Source organism: Chiloscyllium punctatum, chromosome 6, assembly GCF_047496795.1.
Source record: "Chiloscyllium punctatum isolate Juve2018m chromosome 6, sChiPun1.3, whole genome shotgun sequence".
NCBI lineage: Eukaryota > Metazoa > Chordata > Chondrichthyes > Orectolobiformes > Hemiscylliidae > Chiloscyllium > Chiloscyllium punctatum.
The window spans coordinates 137775319-137791777 of NC_092744.1; the positions used below are offsets into that span (position 1 = coordinate 137775319).

At 45.8% G+C, this 16459-nt stretch overlaps 1 long non-coding RNA gene across 3 annotated transcripts in view; it reads left to right on the top strand.

Annotated features, from left to right (window-relative positions):
• The window catches only part of LOC140478563 (uncharacterized), a 29268-nt gene extending 14096 nt beyond the window's left edge, over nt 1-15172 (top strand). For 2 of the 3 annotated variants that reach the window (XR_011960821.1, XR_011960820.1), the window contains 2 exons: nt 4357-4463; nt 14427-15172. This is a non-coding gene — a long non-coding RNA (uncharacterized lncRNA). Of the gene's footprint in view, nt 1-4356; nt 4464-13768; nt 13999-14426 lie in introns of those variants that run through there. The other variant, XR_011960822.1, reaches the window with a different exon arrangement.
• Nucleotides 15173-16459: the final 1287 nt, after the last annotated feature.

The window sequence follows — 16459 nt, forward strand, 5'->3', positions numbered from 1 at the left end:
CAAGGAAGGTGCAGAGGGAATGGTCTCTGCGGAATGCAGATAGGGGTGGAGAGGGAAATATGTCTCTGGTGGTGGGGTCTGACTTTAGGTAGCAGAAATAACAGAGGTTAATGCGCTGTATCTGGAGATTAGTGGGGTGGAAGGTGAAGACCGCAGGTCTATATTCTTTATTGTGGCTGGAGGGGTGGGGTAAAGGCGGAGGTGCGTGAAGTGGAGGGTATGTGTTGGAGGGCATTGTTGATCAAGTCAGAGGAAAATTATGGTCCTTGAAGTAGGCCGTTCTGGGATGTGCTGGAGTAGGATCCAAAGAGATTAAACAAATATATCACTGACAAAAGATTAACTGGACCAGAGAATAGGACCCCTTAAAGGTCAACAAGGCTGTCTATGGAACCACAGGGGGTGTGAAAGATATGCAAATATTTCACGTCATTTTTACTGGAGAAGTATATGGAAGCTCGAGAGTTTGGAGAACTAAACAGTGATAACTTGAAAAGTGTCCATGTTACAGAGGAGGTGGTACTGGATGTCTTAAATCGCATCAAGGTGGATAAAGCCCTGGAACCTGATCAGGTGTATCCTGGAACTTTCTGGAAATCTAGGGAAGTGATTGTTGGGCCTCTCCTGAGGTACTTGTATCGTTGATAGTGACAGATGAGGTGCCATTATTTTAAAAAAAGTGTTAAGGAGAGGCGATGGAACAAGAAATCAGTGAATTTGAAGTCAAGATGTTGGAAGGGATTCTGAGGGACAGGATATCCATCTATTTGGAAAGGTAAGGAATAACAGGGAGAGTCAATGTGGCTTTGTACATGCACAATTGTGTTTCACTAACTTGAGTGAGTGTTTTGAAGTGACAAAGAAAATTGATTAAGCCAGGCGGTGAATGTTGTTTATATGGACATTCAACAAGGTTCCACAAAGCAGACTGGTTCGCAGGGTTAGATAACATGGAATGCAGGGAGAGCAAGCCATTACAAAACTGCCTTGAAGGTAGGAGACAGAGGATGATGATGGAGGGTTGCTTTGCGGACTGGAGGCCTGTGAGCAGCAGTGTGCTGCAAGGATGGATATTGGGCCCTTAAATAAATGACTTGGATGTGAATATATGAGGTATAGTCAGTAGGTTTACAGAAGACACCAAAATTGGATGTGTAGAATGAAGACGGTTAGTTCAGAATACAACAGGATTTTGATCAGATGGGCCAGTGGAGCAAGGAATGGCAGACGGAGTTCAATTTAGATAAATGTGAGCTGTTGTATTTTGGAAAGGCAAATCAGGGCAGGACTTATACACTTAATGGTAAAGTCCTGGGGAACATTGCTGAACAAAGAGACCTTGGAGTGCAGGTTCATAGTTCCTTGAAAGTAGAGTCACAGGTAGGCAGGGGAGTGAATGCAGCATTTGGTACGCTCCCCGTTATTGGTCAATGCATTGAATGCAGCTGTTGTGATGTCATATTGTGGGTGGACAGGGCACTGATTACAGCTCTTCTGGAATTCTGTTTACAGTTCCAATCTCCCTGTGCTTGGAATAATGTTGAGAAACTTGAAAGGGTTCAGAAAACATTTGCAAAGATTTTGCCAGGGTTGGACGGTTTGAGCTGAATAGGCTGGGACTATTTTCCCTGGAGAGTTGGAGGCTGAGAGGTGATCTCATAAAATCATGAAGGGCATGGATAAGGTGAGCAGTCAGGGACTTTTTCCCAAGTTCGGTGGGTCCAGAACTAAAGGGTAAAGGCTTAAGGTGAGAGGGAAAAGATTTAAAAGGGATCTAAGGGGCATCTTTATCATGTTGAGGGCATTGCAAGTATGGAATGAACTGCAGAGGAAGGGGTGGAGTCTAGTACCTTTGCAGCATTTAAAAGGCATTTGATTGGGTACATGAAGAGAAATGTTTTTAGAGTGATAAGGGTGAACCGCTGGCAAATGGGACTCCATTAATGCTCTCCGTTATTGGTCAATGCATTGAATACAGAACCTTGGATGTCATATTGTGGCTGGACAGGACATTGATTAAGCCACTTCTGGAATTCTGTTTTCAGTTTGAATTACTCTGTTCTGGGACGGATGTTGTGAAACTTGAAAAGGTTTGGACAAGATTTACAAAAACGTTGCCAGGATTGGAGAATTTGGGCTACAGGGAGAGCCTGAATAGGCTGGGGCTATTTTCTCTGGTGAGTCAAAGACTGAGAGGTGACTTCATGGAGATTTATAAAATCACGAGGGGTGTGAATAAAGTGAGCAGCCGGAGTCCTATTTCCTCAGGTGAGGTGGGTCCAAAACTAGAGCACCTGGGTTTAAGTTGAGAGGGAAACAATTTAAAAGGGATCTATATGGCAACGTTTTCAAGCTGAGTGTATGGGAGGGGCTACCAGATGAAGTAGTGGAGGCTGATAAAATCACAACATTTAAAAGGCTTCCAATTGGGTACATGGTTTTGATGGATACAGGCCAATAGATGGTGAATGGGAATCCATTAGTTTAGGATTCCTCGTTGGCACGGACGAATTGGACGGAAGGTCTGTTTCTTTGATCTTAATAAATTAAGATGCATTCCTCTCTTTTGTGGAGAACGAGCTGAAGCACAGATAATTATCCTTGGAGCTGAGAAGGTGAAGCAGTGATTTCGACCTGGTGCAGATTTGGTTCCAAGGTCTTGAATTTGCAGAGAGAGAGAGGAATTGTTCACACTGTCACAATTTTTAGTAACTTTCAAGTAATTGGCAAATAATATAAGGTGAAAATGTGAACACTATTTTATTCAGTAAGTTCTGAGCATCTGGAACAGTCTGAATGACACAGATTCAGCAGGTATTCTGAAACAGACTTGGAATTTTACTTTTTAAGTAAAGATTTGGGGGGCTATGGGCAAATGGGAGGGGACTTGGGACAGATTTGCAGCATCTCCAGAAGGAGAGAGTAACAGCCCCAATGGGCTGAATAGCCCCCAGGCCCTGTGCTCTGTGATACTGCCCCATTCACTGTGAATGATGAAGCTCATCCCAGGGCAGAGAGAGGGATTAGCCCTCCACTCTCATCACAATGGGGCCCGGCTGATTGACGGCAGCTCCAGACCAATGGGAGGAGAATCTGTGTAGTCCTGCAGCCAATGGGATTGAATGAGGGGTGTGGCCAGCAAGACAACACCTGTCCATGAGTTGTGCAGGTGCCGTGTCACTGGGTGGGGTTGGGAGAGACAGCAGAGACTGGGACAGAGGCTGTGGGACCTGAATTACAAACTCCCGGTAAATTAAAACCAAAAGAACTGCAGAAGATGTAAATCAGAAACAACAACCAGGAGGTTCTGGAAAAGCTCGGCAGGTCTGGCAGTATCTGTGAAGAGAAATCAGAGTTAAAGTTTCAGACTCAGTGTCCCTTCCACAGAAGAGATATTACTGAGAAAAAAAAGTCAGTTTATGTGCAGAAGTTAGTGTGGGGGGAAGATAAAAGGAGTAAAGGATAGGTGGGGATAGAGTGAGAAGAGTGGTTGGATAAAGGAGTGGATAACGATCTGGCTGGGGGAGGGTGATTAGCTGTTAATGGAGACTGTTAGTGGCTAACCATAGGTAGTGTGTAATGGCAGGCTGTGAGAACGAGGCCTGGTGTGTGGGGTAGGGGGCTTCGACATGAGGTTGTTAACTTATGGTTAGCCACTAACTGTCTCCATTGTAAGCTGTTGCCCACCAATATCACTCCACGATTGGAGCTGCCGAGGACACAAACCTTTGGAATATCTTCCCTAAACCCCTCTCTCCGCCTGAAAGATGTATCTAAAAATCGTTCTCTTTAATCAACGTTTCCATCATTCGTGAAGCATTTTAGGAGATTTGTCAATGTGAAAGGCTCGATACAATGCAGGTAGTTGTTGTTATTGTCTGACATCAGGTGAAACAGGAATGAGCCCTCTCTCTCTCTCTCTCTCTGAGACCTGATGAACAGCAAAAGCAGGAAGCACTGAGCATGCTCCAACCCACAATGAGCCTCGGATTATTGATGTCAGCGCAGGACCAATAAGAGTGGGGGAAAGGGGGCGAGAGGTGCTAGTTGGTCCTTCAACCAATCGGAGTGAATGAGGGGCGGGGCAATACTCAATCATGTCATAAACTTCACTGGCAGCACAGTTTTGTTGTGACCAAGGCATTGGAAATGTGTGAAGGTGAAGGGCAGGGGAAAGGAAAGACATATTGACCAGGAAGAGGAGGAAATTTTCACGGTATGGAATGAGAGGTTTTACAGAACTTAGTGCACTTTGTAAAACACAAATTTGAAAATCCCAAATTCTGCACCATTTTCCCTCCCTCTAATGCATTTTGCGCTCCCTGAAATATCAACTGTGTGTTTCTCTCTCCACAGATACCAGTGATCAATGCCAAAGCCCCATTGCCTGTGGAGAAGGTGATGTTTGACTTCCTTGTACAGCTGCAATTCCTGTGGTGAAGGTGCTCCCACAATGTGTTTGGGTAAGAGATGTTACAGATTATTCACTCAGTAACATTGAAGAGTTGACATTGTGTGTGCAAATCAACGACAGTTTGTTTTTTTTATCATGTTTATAATTCCACAGAAATACTATTGAGAACTTCTGACATAAGGCCACAGATGGGGATATTAGGTCAGGTGATCAAAAGAATTGCCAAATAAGCAGGTTTTCAGGAATACCTTAAAGGAGGAAAGTAGGTCTGAGGGGGTAAGGGTGGGAATTCCAGACCGTGTTGCCTTGGCAACAGTAGAAACAGCCAGACAGATGAAGCAATGAATAAACACATCGTTGAGAGTCTGAAAGAAAATAAGATGTTGAGGTGTCACAGGTTGTGTGGTGCAGGGAGACAGGGATGTTCACAGCCAGGAATTACATCAAGGGTGAGAATTTTAAATTGTTGCTTGTTAATAGGAGCCTTTTGATGGATCAACAAGTTTTGGTACAAGTGAGCACTATGGGCAGTAGGGTTTTAGATACTCTTGAGATTACATGTAAGTTCAATGTGGGAGGCTGGCCAGGAGTGTGTTTGGGTAATGAAGTCTGGAGATAACACAGGGATGGACAAGTGTTTCAGTAAATGAGCTGAGACTCGGGTGGAGTTGGGTGATGTCACTGATGTAGGAATAGTGCTTTTGGAGTTGGGCTGCTCCTCCTCCTCATCACCCCCCCTCCCCAATTCACAGATATTGTTCCTTGTTCTACCTGTCTGTCTTTCCTGGTTATGTCCTTCTCTCCCATTCTGCTCCAATCCAATATTTGACCCCACAGTTGTTGTAAAAACCTACACCATCCCGACACTCCCTTTCCTTTCTGAATTCCCTGTATTTGGTGTCCCTTAAGGATCTCTCCTTGGTCCCTCCTGTTTCTCACCTACATACTGCCAGGAGGTGACATTGTCCAAAAGCACCGTGTTAGGTTTCACATGTACACTGACGATGCCCAGCTCTCCCTCCCCATCATCCCCCTCCATTACTCAGTTATCAAACTGCTCATCACACTCCCACCAAGCGATTGGCTGCAATTTCCTGCAACGGAACGTTGCAATGGTTAAACCCATTGCCTTCAGTTGCTATTACAAATTACTTTCCCTTACTGCTGAGCCCCTCCCTCTCCCTGGGAACTACCTGAGGCAGGAGCCACACTCTTGACAATATTGCTCTCATATCTGACCCCAAGGTGACCTTCTGATCAAACATCTACACAATCACAAACACCAGGAATTCCAATCTCTTAAATGTTGCTTGTCTCCACCTCACCCCAGCTCCATTGCTACTGAAACCCCTGACCCGTGTCGGTGTTGCCTCAAACTTGACGAATCCAAATCTGAACCCGTGATTCCGCGACTATCCCAGAATCTGGTTCCAGACTCCCTCATGTTGGGAAACATCCTCTCCGTATTTACCCTGTCAAACTCCTTAAGAATCCTACACGTTACAATGAGACCACCTCTCATTCTTCCCAAATCCAGTGAGTAGAGTCCCAACTTCTTCAGCCTTTTCTTTAAAGATAAGCCCTGCAAACCAGGGTTCATCCCAGTCAATCTTCTGTGAAATGCCTCTGATGGAATGATGTATTTCCTTAAATAAAGGGACCAAAACTTCTGTCATTACTCCAGATGTGGTCTCACTCGCACTTTATAAAGTTCCTCTCAGGTATATACTCCAAACAACTCCCTTTAAACTTGCACAGATGTTGTTGGAAATGCTCAGCAGGTCATGCAGCATCTGTGAAGAAAAATCAGTTCAAGTTTCGGTCTGGTCACCCTTCCTCAGATACGTTAACTCTAATTTCTTTTCACAGATGCTGCTCGACCTGCTGAGCTTTTCCAGAAACCTCTGTTTCTCTTCCTGGTTTATAGCATCTTCAGTTGGTTCAGTTTTCATATCCTTTAAACTTGCCATCTCTTCTCTAGAATTTGTCATTTCCACCTTGGAAAAAAGATTCACATTTGTTTGGTCTCCCGTACCCTGGGAAAAAAGAAACGATGGCTAGTCACACTATCATTGCTCCTCATAATTCTATAAAGTTCGATAAAGCCACCTAAAGTGTCCAGTGCTGCAGGGAAATAGCCTCAGCCTATTCAGCCTCTCCCTTTGGTTCACATATTCCAATACTGGCAGCACCCTGGAAAAACTTTTTTGAACTCTTGCAAGTTTCCCAACATCTTTCCTATAGCAGGGAGACTGGAATGTAAAGCAATCTGGGGATTCCAAAAGTGGCTGAGCCGATAAACTGTACAACCGTACCATGATCTCCCAACTCCTATACTCAATGCACTGCCCAATAACAGCTAGCATACCGCACACCACCTTCACCGACCTGTCTACCTTCAACCACACTTTCAAGGAACTATCAACCCACACTGCATGGTCTGTTTGTCTGTCAACACTTCCCAGGAACTTGTCATTAAGAGGTTGAGTCCTATTCTGGTAACATCTTTCTGAAATCAGGGAGACCACAATTGAATACAGTATTCTAAAACTGTCCTCCCCAATGCCCTACTCAGCCCCAACGTGCCCTCCTAACCCCTATACTCAGTGACAGAATCCCTACAGTGTGGAAGCAGGCCTTTCGGCCCATGAGACCATCCCAACCATCGGAACAGCATTCCACCCTAACTCTGTAACCGACCATTACCCAAAGCTCATCCAGCTAACCTGCATGGCTTTGGATTTGTGGGAGGAAATTAAGAGCACCCAGAGGAAGCCCACGCAGACACACAGGGAGAATGTGCAAGCACCACACAGACAGTGGAATCGAACCAGAGTACGTTTATTGATCAGCACATTTCATTCAATGTTCGTGTCCCAAATGCCACGTTCAGCACCTGATCTCCCTGAAACTCTACTTTCCAAGAACTATGCAGTTGTTCTGAGCCCTTCAGAGGGAAATAAGGTGAGGAGGAGAAAACAGGAACAGGATTGAGTTTTAGATCTATAAAATAACTCTCCATCTTCCCCCTCTGTTCCCCTATCTCCCCCCGCTCTGTCTGCTCCCCCCTGCTCTGTCTGCTCCCCCCATCTCCCCCCGCTCTGTCTGTAGCTCCCCTCTGTTGGCCTGTTTTCTCCCCCACCCCCCGTTGGCCTGTCCCCCTCCCTCTGTCGGCCTGTCCCCACCGGCCTGTCTCTTTTTTTCCCCCCCCTCCCCAATCGGCCTGTTCTCCACCCCCCTCTGTTAGCCTGTTCGCCCTCTTTCCCCCCTCTGGTCTGTTCCCCTCGCCCTTTCTGTCAGTCGCAACCCCCCGGTCCCCTCCTCTCTAATCCCACTTTCTGTCCAGACCCGGCTCTCTCTCCCGACCCATCTCTGTGCCACCCCTCTCTATCCCCTGCTCTTTCCCCATCCATTTCGGTCCCACCCCTCTCGATCTGCCTACCCTCCCTCCCAGTCCCCTAGTTCTGTACTCCCCCACTGCAGGACAAATATCTTGTCTATTTACCCTCTCCATGCCCAGCCTGATTTTAAAAATCTCTTTCAGGTCACCATTCAGCCTCTGACGCTCCAGGGAAAACAGCACATCCAACCCTGGCAACATGCTATAATTCTTTTCTGATCTCTTTAAAGTTTAAGAGCATCCATCTGATAGGAAGGAGAACAGAATTTTATGGAATATTGATTCGGCAACTTTTGCAATGTCCTGTACCGCCGCAATATGACCTCCCAACCCCTATACTCAATGCTCTGACCAGTAAAGACAAGCAGACCAACTGCCGCCTTCATGATCCTATCTACTTGCTACTCTACTGTCAAGGAACTATGAACCTGCACTCCAAGGACTCTTTACTTAGCAACATTCCCCAGGAACTTACTATTACTGTATAAGTCCTGCTAAAGTTTGCTTTTCCAAAATGCAACAGCTCGCATTTTTCTAAACTGAACTCCTCAGCCCATTCACCCATCTGATCCAGATCCTCTTGTACTCTGAGGTAATCTTTTTTCACTGTCTACGACACCTCCCATTTTGGTGTCATCTGCAAACTTACTTACAATACCTCTTATGTTCACATCCAAATCATGGATATAAATGGTGAAAAGTAGTGGATCCAGCACCGATCCTTGTGACACTCCACTGGTCACAGGCCTCCAGCCTGAAAAGCCCCCTCTGCCTTCTACCTTCGGGCCAGTTTTGTACTCCATGCGATCTAACCTTGCTGACCAGTCTCCCATGAGGAACCTTGTCGAAAACATTACTGAAGTCTATGTAGATCACGTCCATGCTCTGACCTCAGCAATCCTCTTTGTTACTACTTCAAAAAAACTGATTCAAATTCATGAGATATGATTTCCCATGCACAAAGCTGTTATTAGTATCCAGGATTTAACTCTGTACCTTGGGGTCTGCGTTGCCCAGTTATAGGTGTTAATATTCTGGATGAAGTTCATGTACAACAACATTTTGTCAGTGACTCTGTATTGAGTCTTGTTAATGTCATCAACAGAGGTGAGTTCCTTTTGAAAGGCAGTCTCTGTATCCCTTGCCCACCAGGAAATAGTGTAAGTGTCCTTACCTCTGGACTAGGGGGATCAGGCTCAGAGTTGAGTAACAGCATCTTTGAAGAGGCTGATTAGTAAACCTGCCCAAGCCACCAGGCCATACTGTCTCCCAGCTGTCCCTGCCTGAGCCTCCAAACAGAACCTTCCTGTAGTTTCTCTCCTGTCAGACTCACCCATTGCTCAGTTAGTCCAGGATCCCCTCCTGCTGCTGCACTGTTCCTGTCCCTCACTGACCTGTCCATCCCCCAGTGTTCACCCCATTCATTCATTGTTTACAATCCCATTGTCCCAGTCCTCCAGCCCTGCCCCCTCCACCCTATAGAGATGGCTCAGTGGTTAGCATTGCTGCCTCACAGCACCAGGTACCCAGGTTCGATTCCGGCCACGGGCGACTGTGTGGGGTTTGCGCATTCGCCCCGTGTCTGAGCGGGTTTCCTCCGGTTTCCTCCCACACTCCAAAGGTGTGCAGGGCAGGTGAATTGGCCATTCTAAATTGCCCATAGTATTTGTTACATTAGTTAGGGGGAATGGTTCTGTGTAAGTTACTGTTTGGAGGGTCAGTATGTACTTGTTTGGCCGAAGGGCCTGTTTCCATACTGTAGGGATTCTGATATATTGGGCAGCAGCTGCTGTCAATCACCCAGACTCCTGTATGATCGGGAGCTCGTGCTGCAGGAGGGGAGACAAGTGCACGGGTGCAGTGCTGACCAATTGTGGGAGTATGTGCAGCATAGGTCAGTGCCTGGGAAGGAGGCTGTGGGTGTGAGGGATTAATCTATCATTAGCAGCTTCATCCCTCTGGGAGCAGGACCCAGGGGAATGGCCCTTCTCTTGCTACCCTGACATGTAATCAGACTATCAGTGGTGCAGCGTTTTGCAGAAAGTTATCAGAACTCTTTTGTGAAGATTCAGGGTTGTTATGGAAAGGGACAAGGATGGGCCTGCAATTAGAATTCTAATTTGGCTCATTTTAGTCAGATGGGTCTTGGCCAGAGTGTGCAGGAAGCAGTGTATGCTGGATGGTTCTCATCAGGAGCTAGGAAACTGAATTCGAAGAGAGAGTGTGTGAGAACTGGGTGTGGAGGAAAGGAGTGGGGGGATTGGTTTGGATTTCAGTTCACAGAAGAGAGAAATTGTGAGACTGAGGTTTAAAGCTTTGGGTCAACAAGGAAACTACAGTTTAATACAACAATTGTCTTATGAATTTCCATCCTGTATTAACAGTGGTAACTTGTGTGCTCTGTTGTATGGTACTGAAAGGGTGGATTTGCGGATGAGAAATTCAAATTGAACTTCATGTTCAGATCTGATAGTTACTTGATTCGTGCCGATCTGAATATCATTGGCCTTTTCATCTGGAAGGAAAGGTGTACATTCTCTCCGTGGGCGAATATTTCAAATGTCAATGTGACTGCAAAAGTACTGAGACACAGCCAAGTCCATGTCAGCGTGGTGAGTGTGAAGAGAGATTTCATTTGTTTTTGAAATTCTGAAAAATTATGGCACATTTCCCAGGAACAATTAAGCCACAACTTTGCTTTGTAGAAGGACAAGTCTTTAATTAACCATACAACCAGAAAGACACAAGGATACCTGCACCATGGGAAACACTATGAAAATGGGATTGTTGTAAAGGAGTTCATTCCCGATCATGGATTGTAATCCATTGGCATTGTCCCGTCGGTTCCAGCGCCGTGGGGAAACACTGGAAATATGATGAATGTTTCAGTTATTAAACTGTAAAAAGTGCAGAACAATTTACAAGGATGTTGCCAGGGCTCAGGGGTCTGAGTTATAGGGAGAGGTTGGACAAGTGAGGATTTTATGTTTAGAGCAGAGGAAACTGAGGGGGTTCTTTTCTAGAAGGGTATAAGACCATGAGAGGCATGGATAAGGTGAATGCACTCAGTCTTTTTCCCAGGAACTCCAGGATTGAAGGGCATCAGTTTAAGGTTAGAGGAGAAAGAATAAAAGGGAAGCTGAGGGGCAACTGTTTTACACAGAGGGTGGTATGTATATGGAATGAGCTGCCAGGAACACTCAACAGGTAAAAGACATTTGGACAAATACATGGATAGGAAAGGGTCAGAAGCAAATGGGCCAAGTGCAGGGAAATGGGGTTAGCGTGGATGGACATTCTGATTGGCATGGGCCAGTTTGGGCCAAATGGCCTGTCTCTGCTGTCGGATTCTACAACTCCTAAGTGCATTTGCTATTTCTCCCACTAACTCTGTTGGTATCCTGGGATGTATTCCATCAGGGCAATGAGACTTGTCTACCTTTAGCTCCATTAACTTGCCCAGCTCTAACTCTTTCACGATAATGGTTATTACCTGGTCCTCACCTTCCTTAGTTTCCTTATCAATTACTGGCATGTTCTTCGTATCCTCCACTATGAAGACTGACTGCTGTGTGCTCATATTCCTGAACCCTGCTGGACAGGAATAACTGGGCACAGAACTCTGAGAGGTCTTCTTTGAGTCTTTATTGATGAGATGTGGTAGTTACATGGATAGTGTACATGCAAAACACCTCCAGGCAGCATCAGGTAACTCCCCGCCTGTCTGATGTGCCGCTCCCATTCTTATACCTTAGTGGTTTGGGACTTTGAATAGAGACTGTCTCTCAGTATTATCTCCATGGTGACGGCAGTTAGAAAGTCTAGATCAGTTCAGCACTTTGTGGTTAAACCACACACCCCTCCCCCACGCCCCTGTGGCTCCCTCAAGTACCTGACAGGCCCTTCAGTTTCAGTGGGGCTGTCTATCGGGATTCTGATGTGGAGGAGCCAGAGTTGGGGTGGGGTGGACAAAGTTAAAAACCACACATCACCAGGTTATAGTACAACAGGTTTATTTGGAAGTACAAGCTTTTGGGGTGTGCTATGATTTTGAACTTGATCGGGATTATCTCTATGGTAACAGTTAAGCGCTTCAACAATTACAGAGGCCATAAGTTCCCCACACAATAGGTTCCCCTCTAGCAGTGTAAACTGTTATTCTGTCCCTGGGGATAGCTACTCATCACTTTTCTCCCCCAATCCCATCTCGCTTTCTGTTGATCTTTAAAGTTTTTCTAATCTCCTTGTTTCTCCTTGGTCTTTGCCAATTTGTATGTTTTCTATTTCAGTTTGATAGACTCCCTTATTTCCTGAGCCACCCACGGCAGATTATTCCTTTTCCTACAGTCCTTCCTTTTCACTGATATATACTTTTGCTGAGCACTTCGAAAAATTTCTTTGATATTCCCACACTGTCCGTCAACTTTCCCACCATAAAGTCTTTGTTTCCAGTCTACATTAGCCAACTCCTGCCTCATCCTATTGTAGTCTCCTTTTGTTTAAGCATAGGATCTTGGGATTGGATCTAATCTTCCAGCTTTCCATCTGTTCTAAATTCAACCAGACTTCTCAGAATTCTTTGATCAGATTACGAGGTGAGACCATGTTTCCTGGGTGTTTTGGTTTTCATTGTCAGAGAACTTGGCTTTGTAATAAAGTACAGGATAGATATTCACAACAGAATATTCTGGACGGTGTGAATGTACTACACAGTCTAAAACCATAAATCACTGTCTCCCCTCAGTTTAAAATTGCAAAATCATTATCTTCTACACGCTTCCTCGCTGTCTAAGTTTGGAACGCTAATCCACCTGACTATCTGTCATTTTCCGAAAATCTCCTTTGGTGAAGGTGGTAATTTTTGGATTCAGTTTTTCAGTTATTACCGTAAGAAGATAAGCACTGGGCACAGGAGAGGCAATGCAACCCTTCGAACCAGCTCCACCATTTAATACGGTGATGATTGAGCTCACCTTGGTCTCAGCTGGATTTTCCCGCCTGCTCTCTCTCACCCTTCATCTCATTGCAAATTCAACAGCAGTGGTTAGCACTGCTGCCTCACAAAGCCAGAGACCCGGGTTCAATTCCCGACTCAGGCTACTGACTGTGTGGAGTTTGCACATTCTCCCCGTGTCTGCGTGGGTGTCCTCCGGTTTCCTCCCACAGTCCAAAGATGTGCAGGTCAGGTAAATTGGCCATGCTAAATTGCCCGTAGTGTTAGGTAAAAGGGGTAAATGTAGGGGAATGGGTGGGTTGCGCTTCGGCGGGTCGGTGTGGACTTGTTGGGCCGAAGGGCCTGTTTCCATACTGTAAGTAATCTAATCTAATCTAATCTGTATCTCTTCATTAAATTGGCTCATTGTCCTGGCATCCACCGCATTTTGAATAGGAAATTCCACAGATTCACAACACATTGAGATAGGTACATTCTTCTTGATGAGAATAGAATAGAGTCCCTATAGTGCAGAAACAGGGTATTCATCCATCGAGTCCACACCAACCCTACAATGAACATCCCATTCAGACCCACCCATTCCCTGTAACATTACATTTCCCATGGCTAATTGTCTCACCAGCACGTGCATGGACGCTATCAACAAATTAGCATGAGCAGTCCATCTAACCTGCACATCTTTGGACTGTGTGAGGAAACTGGAGAACTGCACGAAACCATTCAAACATGGGGAGAATGTGTAAACTCCACACACTCGCCTAAGTTTCCTGACGCTGTGAGGCAGCAGTGATCGCCACTGAGCCACCTCTGCTTAAAACCTGTTGCCACTTATTAACCCCCCTATCCCCCAATTGGCTGAATCTATGTTCCTTACGTCGGAAATCAGGTTGTCTAAGCAGATGTCTCAGGAAATCCCAGTGACAGCCCACATGTCCCGTGTGTCTGAATGGGGATCTGATACAGAACATCCTCCACCCCACACTTTTCATTCACATTCCAGAGTCAGGGCTCCAGTGGCTGCATGAGGACTGCAACTCCCAAATTCCGAGGCAGGGACCATACGTCTGTGGGGAAACCTGGCACTGCACAAGTACAGAATGTGGGTGGGTTTTGGAGCATGTGCTTTGGGGTAACTCGTGGAAAGTATTTCACACTGTGATTGTCTGGAGGAGGAACGTATTTGCTTGTAGTATTGATCTGTTAGAGGGTCAAAGTATCACCACACCCACATGGGACCAAGTTACATTCCCAACTTGTCATAACACTGGAATCGACCAATGAGAAACAAGGAAGAATCTGATCCATTCTCCCAGCCTGAAGGTTCCTCTTCTGTCCAGGATCTGCCACCTCCCTTTCTGTTTCCGTCTGTTTCATTCTGCTGTTACATTATGACATGCAGCAACTGAAGGGAAAGGAAGTGAACCCAGAAAGGGTGCAGACTCTAACCAGGGACGGGAAGTGGTGGCATAGACCTGTTTATCAACAACTCGATGAGAATGGGGAGGGTGTACATTAGGGAGTAGCAGAGTCAGAATGGTGGGAGAGTGTAAGTGGGCTGGAGGGTTACAGCTTTGGGGGAAGAAAGGGGAAAAAGATATTCCAGAGAAACTAGAATTGTCTGTTCTGAATTTCTAATCTGTACATATTCCTTTATACAGGGTGCTAGATGGTGAAGATTTGCAGACTAAACTCTCAACATCATTTGCCGATTGTGATAAAGTTAACCAGAATTTGAAGAACCAAAGATGGAGAATCATTCGGCCAAAATCCTGCAACACTCTCCTCACGGCATTGTCGGTCTATCTGCGTCAAATGGTACAAGACAACAGCTCACTGCCATCTTCTCGAGGGTAACGAGAGATGGGGAATAAATGCTGGCTGAGCCAGTGATGCCCATATCCTGGAAACGGTTTCTATCTCTAGTTGCTGAAACCCATTTGATGTTACTGCAGGATGATGAGGGATGCTGAGTGCATCCTCCAGGAGGCAGCACCATCACATTACCCCTGCAGTAACACAACAACGCCACTGGAACAAAAGGCAGTGAAACCAAAGGAGGACTTAGATATAGTTCTTTTGAGGTAAAGCCATGAAAGGGGATTGGAACACAGCAGGAACAGGAGACTGAGCTGGATGGTCAGCTGTTTTCCCTTGAATGGTGGAGCAGGATTGAACAGCCGAATGGCCTCCTGCTGCTATCTCCCAGGTATGTATATAATCACGGTGCCCGGGTAGGAAGAAGTGGGCAGGGATTCTCCAGGAGATTGCACTTCCACAACAGTTTTCAGTGAGGGGTTAGGTTAGATTACTCAGTGTGGAAACAGGCCCTTTGGCCCAACAAGTCCACACCGCCCCACCGAAGCACACCCCACCCGTACCCCTACATTTACCCCTTACCTAACACTACGGGCCATTTAGCATGGCCAATTCACCTGACCTGCACATCTTTGGACTGTGAGAGGAAACCAGAGCACCCGGAGGAAACCCACGCAGACACTGGGAGAACGTGCAAACTCCACACAGTTAGTCGCCTGCGGCGGGAATTGAACCCGGATCTCTGGCGCTGTGAGGCAGCAGTGCTTGCCACTGTGCCGCCCGTAAATGGCTTGATGGATTTTATTTAACATTTGTCTTTAACAAGGTTTGTGAATTTGGAGGGTTACAGCTGTTTAACATTTAACAAGGTTTGTGAATTTGGTTTTAAAATATTGTAGCTATTTATTCCACAATAAATAAAACTAAAAGAAATGAAACTAACAGTTTTTTAAAATTTCAAATAGACAAAATCCTGTCTATTCCCGGACACCATCACTTTCCAGTTACTCAAAACTCCAGGGAAATATTCCCTCCCTGTCTGAACCTTTGGTTTGATTTAACTGCTTTTCAGTTCTTGTTCTGTGAGGTGTGAAGTGTTCTTTTCCCCCCCATTTCTCCTACCCAGACATGTTATCACACAAGCTGAGCAACCTTCCCACGTTCATCATTTCGCCATTTTAGGTTTTGTTAATATATAATCACCAGCAGTAAACCACCCGTGTAACCAATTGAATATTTACAAACAAAGCCCATTACGGGTAAAGCAAACCATTACAAATGACAGATTGGGAAGGGACCAAATCAAAGTAGAGTTAGGGGTGAGGGGGCAGCAGTGGATATAAAGCACTGTATCCCCTGCGATGCCCACCTCTATCTAAAGGCATTGAGAGCATTGATACATACCACATGCTCCTCTCCAAGGACACCCTGCTTTATCCTCAATCATTGAATAGCATCCCAACTGTGTGGCAGGAGAGCATTGGCCCATCAAACCCCAACAACCATCCAAAGAGCATCCCGCCTGGAGCACTCTTATCCTTGTAACACTGCATTTCCCATGGCTGATCCACTGAGTCTGCACAATTATGGAGACTGTGGACAAGTCCACACTGACCACCGAAGCGCAACCCACCCATACCCCTACATTTACCCCTTGCCTAACACTACGGGCACACACAGAAACACAAAAGGCAGCATGTGTACCTGAGTTGAATGAACCTGGACTTGTGATTGTTGTCACATTTTCCTAACTAGTTAGAATTACAGAATCCCTTAGGCGCACAAAGAGACTATTCGGTCCATCAAGTCTGCAATGACTTGCTGTCCCACCCTACCTCCATCACCCCACATTTAGCATGGCTAACCCACCTAACCT